The sequence below is a fragment of the Spermophilus citellus genome (genome assembly GCF_964194105.1).
Source record: "Spermophilus citellus genome assembly, chromosome: 10".
Classification (NCBI taxonomy): domain Eukaryota; kingdom Metazoa; phylum Chordata; class Mammalia; order Rodentia; family Sciuridae; genus Spermophilus; species Spermophilus citellus.
In genome coordinates, this window is record NC_138197.1 from 5,946,593 (window position 1) to 5,955,690 (window position 9,098).

The 9,098-nt window shown below is 61.6% G+C and overlaps 1 long non-coding RNA gene across 1 annotated transcript; it reads right to left on the reverse strand.

The window, feature by feature from the left end:
• Positions 1-338: 338 nt before the first annotated feature.
• LOC308658636 lies at positions 339-4,045 on the reverse strand. The gene is made up of 3 exons (XR_014024215.1): positions 3,737-4,045; positions 1,733-2,797; positions 339-1,414 (listed from the first exon to the last, which is right to left on the reverse strand). It is a non-coding gene; the product is annotated as an uncharacterized lncRNA (long non-coding RNA).
• Positions 4,046-9,098: the final 5,053 nt, after the last annotated feature.

Below are 9,098 nucleotides of genomic sequence, written 5' to 3' on the forward strand. Positions count from 1 at the left end.
ACGTCACGGAAGGCCAATCATCTGGTGTCACAGGGTGCCACTTCAGACCCAGGAGGGTGACTACGTAGGAAGAGGGCAACAGCAGGTGTTGGACGACTTGGAGACGCACCTGCTAGGGTGCTGACGGAAGCACAGACGTTCGCCAGCAGGACTCCTCCTGTCCCACACCAGGATGGCCTGGCTGTCCATCACGTGGCAGCTCACAGGCCGTGCCACTGGACGATGGAGGGGAGTGGGCATGGACACCAGCCACGGCTTGGATGACCTGCAAAGACGGCCTGTCAGCCACACGCAGCACCGTGTCGTTTACACGCACCCTCCACACAGCAGAGAGCAGACTCGGGCTTGCCTGGGGCTCGGGGAGGGGGCGGGGACGTGAGGACACGGCTTCTTGGGGGTGACAAAGATGTCCTAGAATTTGAACAGGGTGATATCTGGAAAACACTGGAACTTTGCATCCATGCTCTAGGTGGGTGGGGTGCACAGTGCGGGAACCCTACCTGGCTCGCTGGCCTGCTAACAAAGGCAGGAGCCTGCCCTGAGCCTCCAGGCGGGGGCTTGCCTTACCCCCAGGCAGGTCTTACTCCCCATCTCTGAGGGTCAGGATGCTCTGAGCAGGGACCTGTGGCCTTGGCACCCACAGGGCCCAAGAAGCTGCTGCCCCATCTCCTCCTGCGAGCTGCAGGTCCGGACTGGGGAGGCAGCACCAGAACCCAGCTGAGCAGGCCACACGCAGCCCCTGCCAAGGCCGCTGCAGGGAGCCTGGTGGTGCTGCCCTTTGGCCCTGGGCCCCACATATCGCCCTGCTGTCTCCTGAGCACCACCAAAGCCCCTCTGAGCCTTGACCCAAGGTGCCACCTTGTGCCATGGCACTCACTGAGTCAGCAGCGAGCAGGACGGTGGCCACCAGACCTGGATCCTGCCACCAGAGACCTCCCCCAGGTGGACAGGAACCGAGCACTTCCCACAGACTAGGCTAGAGGGGCTTCAGAGTGCTCTGGAGCCCAGGGGAAGGGGCGGCCGGGGGAGCGGAGCAGGAGACCCTGGAGTGGACTCCCAGGTAGGGAAGTGAGGTCGAGGAGGCGTCTGAGTCATAGGGAGACGAACCTCAGCAGATGGGCTGGGGACAACTGGCAGCCACGTGGACCAAGATGAGATCGGCCGATCCTTCCTCACAGCGAGGCCAAGAGGCCCTTGCAAGTGCCAGACAAAAACTGGGCGCCCTCCTTTCCAACCCGGGGCACCGAGAGGCTCTGAGTGGGAGTCCACCGGAAGCCATCAAGCAAAGGTGAGTGGCTGTGCCTGGGTGGAACCAAGTGACCTCTGTGTGGCAAACACGTCACTGCTGAGGTCACCGATCAGGTGTCTGAGGCGAGTGGAAGGGTCCGGGCTGATGCCGCTGAACAGGTAGTTCCTTGAAGGGAAGGAAGGGCCCAGCGATCGTGGGCAGGCAGACCAGACCCCAGCACATGAATGTGGGGGAAGAGCAAAGGTCCTGACCCTGCGAGAGGGCCCTGACCTTGCACACGGAAAACATGCAGATTCCACTTTCACTTCTCAGGTCCACCAAACCCCAAAGACTGGACCACTGATGTGCTGGCGAGACCCTGGGGACACGTGTGGGAATGCAGCTGTGAGGAACAGCTCGCCAGGCTGCAGGCGCCTGTGGCCTCCAACCCACGATGCCACCCCTCAACCTCTACCCAGGCCTCGCTGGGAAAGGTGTGCAGACCTTCGCTGAAGACCGTCCCTGGTGGTCATTCACAGTGGTGGCCAAAGCAGAGAGCTCCCGATACCCGTCAAGGGACGCTGCTGGCCCACACTCAGTCGGACCACAGGACTGTGTGGTAGTCACAGGAAGGCGAGGAGGTGTCGGGCGGAGGACTCAGTGACAAAGCAGCACCCCCCAGATGGCCGGAGCTGGACGTCTGTGCTTCCAGAATTCTCTAAAAGAACTCCCTGGGTGGCAGAGGGCACGCGGCCCAGGAACGGAAGCCAGGCCTGAGCTGCCTGCTGACTTCCATGGGCGATGCTTGCCATGGCACCATGGAACTGCTTGGCCAAAGAGGCGGCCATAAAGAATAGGAAGAAACCTGCAAGGGAGACACAGGAACAAGAAACCCAAGTGGTGGTCAAACTGGCACAGAGGCTTTTTTTTAATATTTGTTTTTGTTATAACAATATCTTCATTTTATTTTTATGTGGTGCTGAGCATCGAACCCAGTGCCTCATGCATGGTAGGCGAGCCCTCTACCTCTGAGCCCCAACCCCAGCCCCCAAGAAGCTTTCAAACAGCTTTAAACAGCACTATGTTGAGTATCCAATCTTGTGAGATAGAGTCTAAGAACAACAACAAAAAATTATTTTTTAAAAAGTTCTCCTGAGAAAAAGTAGCTTCAGAAGGAAAGATAAGGACGTATTCTCTCTCCCATAGGGGGCACGGGGAGGCGGGCAGCCAGGCGGGCATGGCAAGAGAGCGGGCATGTCCACGAAGAATAGGAGAGACCCTTGGTGCTGAGGCTGGACCTCCAGGGCCTGTCCTCACAGCAGCTCAGGCCCCGGTCCCATGGACACCTCTGGGCAGGAGGGAGACGGGTGCCCGCACTTGGCACGATCAGGGGAAATGCAACCAGGGACGATACTGGAGGGAGGAGGTCTCGGGAGGGAGAGGCAGAAGAGATCCTTGCAGCTGGTAGGAACTGTAGCCTCTCTTCCTCTGACTCCCGTCGATGCCCTCCACATGCGGCCGCAGACTCTGAGGAGCAGGGAGGCTGCCAGGTCCTGCAGCTCCTGGGCCCTGTGCGGGGTGGGAGTGTGTCTCAGACGCCTGTCTCAGGTGCCCTGAGCCGCCCACACACATGTTCACAGAACCCCACCCTGACCCCAGCTTCCAGCTGTGGGGCTCAGAGCCTGGCTGTGGGACCACGGCTGCCTGCCCTGGCCCACCTCGCTGCAGCTGTGGGTCGATGCCCTGAGATCCTGCAGCCTCATGGGGAGAGTGGCAGCCCCTCCCCGACAGCAGGCTTCAGCTCCATCCCTGAAGGGCAGGAACAATGGCAGGTGCCACCGCCCCCTGGCCTGTCACTGGGAACCAGCCGCCTCCTGTCATCAGCCCTTCAGGCCTGGGACAGCCAGACCTGCCAGAGCTGCAGCCCCTAGCCCAGCACCACCCAGGCCCGGCTCTCAGCCAGCAGCCTCTGGGCCCTCTGGCTCTGGGGTCTGGCCAGGTCAGGCCCTGCTGGGACATGGGACTGAGGCCAGACCGAGTGGAGAGCCTGGGGAGGCAGGAAAGGGAATAGCCGCTGTGTGTGTCGGGGGCGTGGGCAGCTCCCCGGGGGAGGCACAGAGACAGAACAGGGATGGTGTCCCCTGGGAGGGCAGAGGTGCTGACCGGAAGCCCCAGTGAGCATCAGGAGGGAGGAAGATATGGAGCAGGCCAGTCCCAGGGACCTTCCTGGGGACCATGGGGCTTGGATAGGTGCCACCAGCAAGGGTGCATCCCTGGGCTCTGGGCTGAGCACAGCCCCACTGCAGTGGGCTCAGGGCTGGGGAGTAAGGGGTGGGAGGTCCACAATGGCACACAAGCTCTCACCAGCCAGGCCCCCCACAGGCCTGGGCAGAAGGTGCCAGTGCAGTTGGTCCTGCAGGGCAGGGTGCCTGCGGTCACTGCGGCTGGGCAGGACCAAGAGCTGGTGTCTCCCAGCGCTGCTCTCTGCAGACACGTCACTCCACACACCTGCCACCGTGTCCACGTCCTGCTTCCCATGGGAGCGCTTCCTCTGTTTTGACACATCTGATGCCATGCACCTAATGTCACCTGCAAGGAAGTCCACAGTCCCTCCAGCTGCTGTGGGGGGCCACAGTGCAAGGGGGGTCCAGTTTTGGCCACTGTGGGGCAGGAAGCTCCTGGGGGACAGTGGGAGAGGCACAGGGAGGAGCTGGGGCCAGCCTGGGGCTCCTGGGGAAGCATGTCCTCACCCTCCCAAGCCCAGGATCTGGGCAGGCCCCAGGGCTGGTGGCCAGGATGGCGAGCAGCAGGGGCTGTTTTTAGCTGTGCTCAGAGGCAGGCCACAGCTGGGATCAAGCAGGCACCGTGACCTTGTCCGGGAGTCACTAGCAAGCACCAGTCCACACCCAGGCTGGTGGGGTGATGGGCAGGGACTCCAGGTCTGGGGTGGCCTGCGGTCTCACTCCTGTCATTCCAGAGCTGGCCCCAAGCTGGGTATATGACAAGACTCTAGGGCATGGGCTCTTCAGGGGCTCAGGAGGGTGGGGGATGTGCATGCAGCCTCCAGGCCGGAAGCAGGTCTGCCTGTCCACCTGCATGTGGCACCTATAGCTGAAGTCTCCAAAGCAGCCTCCTCTTCCTTGTTCTCACCTTGCTCAGCTCACCTGCAGGTGGGTCAGGATCCACCGGGACCCGGCACGCTGCAGGTGCCTCCTGAGAGAGCAAGCTGGCCAGCCTCTGGAACTCCTGGGGATGCCAGGCTTCCTGCTCAGCACTGGCTGCTGCTTCCAGGTGGAGGCCTAGCAACCATTTCCTGGGCACCGAGAGACATGCTGGACTCATGATGACCTCCTCGGTACAGGGCCACTGAAGTCAGCCAGGATCCCTGCCAGAGAGGCCTATGTCCCTGCAATGACCACATAGTGACCCCCACCTCACTGGTTCCAACAGCCCTTGTTCACAGCATGTTTACCTTCCATTCTCTCCTCTGATTCTGGGCAGCCTCAAGAGATCAGATTCCAGGCTCTCAGTGTGGTCTTAGGAGCTGCCAGGCCTAGAGCGGCTCTCTGGGGGTGATCCAGAGGCTGAGCAGTCCATCTCACCTCCCCAAGCTGCTCTCAGGACACAGAGGTGGAGGAGAGGCTGAGCAGATCCACTCACCTCCCCCAGCTGCTCTCAGGACACGGAGGTGGAGGTGAGGCTGAGCAGTCCCTATAACATCCCCCAGGCTGCTCTCAGGACACAGAGGTGGAGATGAGGCTGAGCAGCCCCTCTCACCTGCCCCAGCTGCTCTCAGGACACAGAGGTGGAGGTGAGGCTGAGCAGTCCCTCTCACCTCCCCCAGGCTGCTCTCAGGACACAGAGGTGGAGGTGAGGCTGAGCAGTCCCACTCACCTGCCCCAGCTGCTCTCAGGACAGAAAGGTGGAGGCGAGGCTCAGCAGTCCCACTCACCTCCCCCAGGCTGCTCTCAAAACACAGAGGTGGAGGTGAGGCTGAGCAGTCCCACTCACTTCCCCTAGGCTGCTCGAGGACACAGAGGTGGAGGTGAGGCTGAGCAGTCCCTCTCACTTCCCCAGCTGCTCTCAGGACACAGAGGTGGAGGTGAGGCTGAGAAATCCCACTCATCTCCCCCAGGCTGCTCTCAGGACACAGAGATGGAGGTGAGGCTGAGCAGTCCCTCTCACCTCCCCCAGCTGCTCTCAGAACACAGAGGTGGAGGTGAGGCTGTGCAGTCCCACTCACTTCCCCCAGCTGCTCTCAGGACACAGAGGTGGAGGTGAGGCTGAGCAGTCCCTCTCACTTCCCCCAGCTGCTCTCAGGACACAGAGGTGGAGGTGAGGCTGAGCAGTACCACTCAATTCCCCCAGCTGCTCTCAGGACACAGAGGTGGAGGTGAGGCTGAGCAGTCCCACTCAACTCCCCCAGGCTGCTCTCAGGACACAGAGGTGGAGGTGAGGCTGAGCAGTCCCACTCACCTCCCCCAGGCTGCTCTCAGGACACAGAGGTGGAGGTGAGGCTGAGCAGTCCCTCTCACCTCCCCAGCTGCTCTCAGGACACAGAGGTGGAGGTGAGGCTGAGAAATCCCACTCATCTCCCCCAGGCTGCTCTCAGGACACAGAGATGGAAGTGAGGCTGAGCAGTCCCTCTCACCTCCCCCAGCTGCTCTCAGAACACAGAGGTGGAGGTGAGGCTGAGCAGTCCCACTCACTTCCCCCAGCTGCTCTCAGGACACAGAGGTGGAGGTGAGGCTGAGCAGTCCCTCTCACTTCCCCCAGCTGCTCTCAGGACACAGAGGTGGAGGTGAGGCTGAGCAGTCCCTCTCACCTCCCCCAGGCTACTCTCAGGACGCAGAGGTGGAGGTGAGGCAGAGCAGTCCCTCTCACCTCCCCCAGCAGCTCTCAGGACGCACAGGTGTAGGTGAGGCTGAGCAGTCCCTCTCACCTCCCCCAGCTGATCTCAGGACACAGAGGTGGAGGTGAGGCTGAGCAGTCCCACTCACTTCTCCCAGCTACTCTCAGGACACAGAGGTGGAGGTGAGGCTGGGCAGTCCCTTTCACCTCCCCCAACGGCTCCCAGGACACAGAGGAGGAGGTGAAGCTGAGCAGTCCCTCTCACCTCCCCCAGCTGCTCTCAAGACTCAGAGGAGGAGGTGAGGCTGAGCAGTCCCTCTCACCTCCCCCAGCTGCTCTCAGGACACAGAGGTGGAGGTGAGGCTGAGCAGTCTCACTCACTTCCCACAGTGCTCTCAGGACACAGAGGGGGAGGTGAGGCTGAGTAGTCCCACTCACCTCCCCCAGCTGCTCTCAGGACACAGAGGTGGAGGTGAAGCTGAGAAGCCCCTCTCACCTGCCACAGCTGCTCTCAGGACACAGAGGTGGAGGTGAGGCTGAGCAGTCCCTCTCACCTCCCCCACCTGCTCTCAGGACACAAAGGTGGAGGTGAGGCTGAGCAGTCCCACTCACCTCCCCCAGCTGCTCTCAGGACACAGAGGTGAAGGTGAGGCTAAGCAGTCCCTCTCACATCCCCCAGCTGCTCTCAGGACACAGAGGAGGAGGTGAGGCTGAGCAGTCCCTCTCACCGCCCCCAGCTGCTCTCAGGACACAGAGGTGGAGGTGAGGCTGAGCAGTCCCTCTCAACTCCCCCAGCTGCTTTCAGGACACAGAGGTGGAGGTGAGGCACAGCAGTCCCACTGACAGCCCCCAGCTGCTCTCAGGACACAGAGGTGGAGGTGAGGCTGAGCAGTTTCCCTCAACTCCCCCAGCTGCTTTCAGGTCACAGAGGGGGAGGTGAGACTGAGCAGTCCCTCTAACCTCCCCCAGCTGCTCTCAAGACACAGAGGTGGAGATGAGGCTGAGCAGAACCCCTCACCTCCCCCAGCAGCTCTGAGGACACAGAGGTGGAGGTGAGGATGAGCAGTCCCTCTCACCTCCCCCAGGCTGCTCTCAGGACACAGAGGTGGAGGTGAGGCTGAGCAGTCCCTCACTCACCTCGCCCAGCAGCTCTCAGGACACAGAGGTGGAGGTGAGGCTGAGCAGTATCACTCACTTCCCCCAGCTGCTCTCAGGACACAGAGGTCTAGGTGAGGCTGAGCAGTCCCTCTCACCTCCACCAGGCTGCCTTAAGGACACAGAGGTGGAGGTGAGGGTGAGAGGTCCCTCTCACCTCCCCCAGCTGCTCTCAGGACTCAGAGGTGGAGGTGAGGCTGAGCAGTCCCTCTCAACTCCCCCAGCTTCTCTCAGCACACAGAGGTGGAGGTGAGGCTGAGCAGTCCCACTCACCTCCCCAGGCTGCTCTCAGGACGCAGAGGTGGAGGTGAAGCTGAGCAGTCCCTCACTCACCTCCCCCAGCAGCTCTCAGGACACAGAGGTGGAGGTGAGGCTGAGCAGTCCCACTCACTTCCCCCAGCTGCTCTCAGGACACAGAGGTGGAGGTGAGGCTGAGCAGTCCCTCTCACGTCCCCCAGGCTGCTCACAGGACACAGAGGTGGAGGTGAGGCTGAGCAGTCACACACACATCCCACAGTGCTCTCAGGACACAGAGGTGGAAGTGAGGCTTAGCAGTCTCACTCACTTCCCCCAGCTGCTCTCAGAACACAGAGGTGGAAGTGAGGCTGTGCAGTCCCACTCACCTCCCCCAACTGCTCTCAGGACACAGAGGTGAAGGTGAGGCAGAGCAGTCCCACTCACTTCTCCCAGCTGCTCTCAGGACACAGAGGTGGAGGTGAGGCTGAGCAGTCCCACTCACCTCCCCCAGGCTGCTCTCAGGACACAGAGGTGGAGGTGAGGCTGAGCAGTCCCTCTCACCTCCCCAGCTGCTCTCAGGACACAGAGGTGGAGGTGAGGCTGAGAAATCCCACTCATCTCCCCCAGGCTGCTCTCAGGACACAGAGATGGAAGTGAGGCTGAGCAGTCCCTCTCACCTCCCCCAGCTGCTCTCAGAACACAGAGGTGGAGGTGAGGCTGAGCAGTCCCACTCACTTCCCCCAGCTGCTCTCAGGACACAGAGGTGGAGGTGAGGCTGAGCAGTCCCACTCAACTCCCCCAGGCTGCTCTCAGGACACAGAGGTGGAGGTGAGGCTGAGCAGTCCCTCTCACCTCCCCCAGGCTACTCTCAGGACGCAGAGGTGGAGGTGAGGCTGAGCAGTCCCTCTCACCTCCCCCAGCAGCTCTCAGGACGCACAGGTGTAGGTGAGGCTGAGCAGTCCCTCTCACCTCCCCCAGCTGATCTCAGGACACAGAGGTGGAGGTGAGGCTGAGCAGTCCCACTCACTTCCCCCAGCTACTCTCAGGACACAGAGGTGGAGGTGAGGCTGGGCAGTCCCTTTCACCTCCCCCAACGGCTCCCAGGACACAGAGGAGGAGGTGAAGCTGAGCAGTCCCTCTCACCTCCCCCAGCTGCTCTCAAGACTCAGAGGAGGAGGTGAGGCTGAGCAGTCCCTCTCACCTCCCCCAGCTGCTCTCAGGACACAGAGGTGGAGGTGAGGCTGAGCAGTCCCACTCACTTCCCCCAGTGCTCTCAGGACACAGAGGTGGAGGTGAGGCTGAGTAGTCCCACTCACCTCCCCCAGCTGCTCTCAGGACACAGAGGTGGAGGTGAAGCTGAGAAGCCCCTCTCACCTGCCACAGCTGCTCTCAGGACACAGAGGTGGAGGTGAGGCTGAGCAGTCCCTCTCACCTCCCCCAGCTGCTCTCAGGACACAAAGGTGGAGGTGAGGCTGAGCAGTCCCACTCACCTCCCCCAGCTGCTCTCAGGACACAGAGGTGGAGGTGAGGCTAAGCAGTCCCTCTCACATCCCCCAGCTGCTCTCAGGACACAGAGGAGGAGGTGAGGCTGAGTAGTCCCTCTCACCGCCCCCAGCTGCTCTCAGGA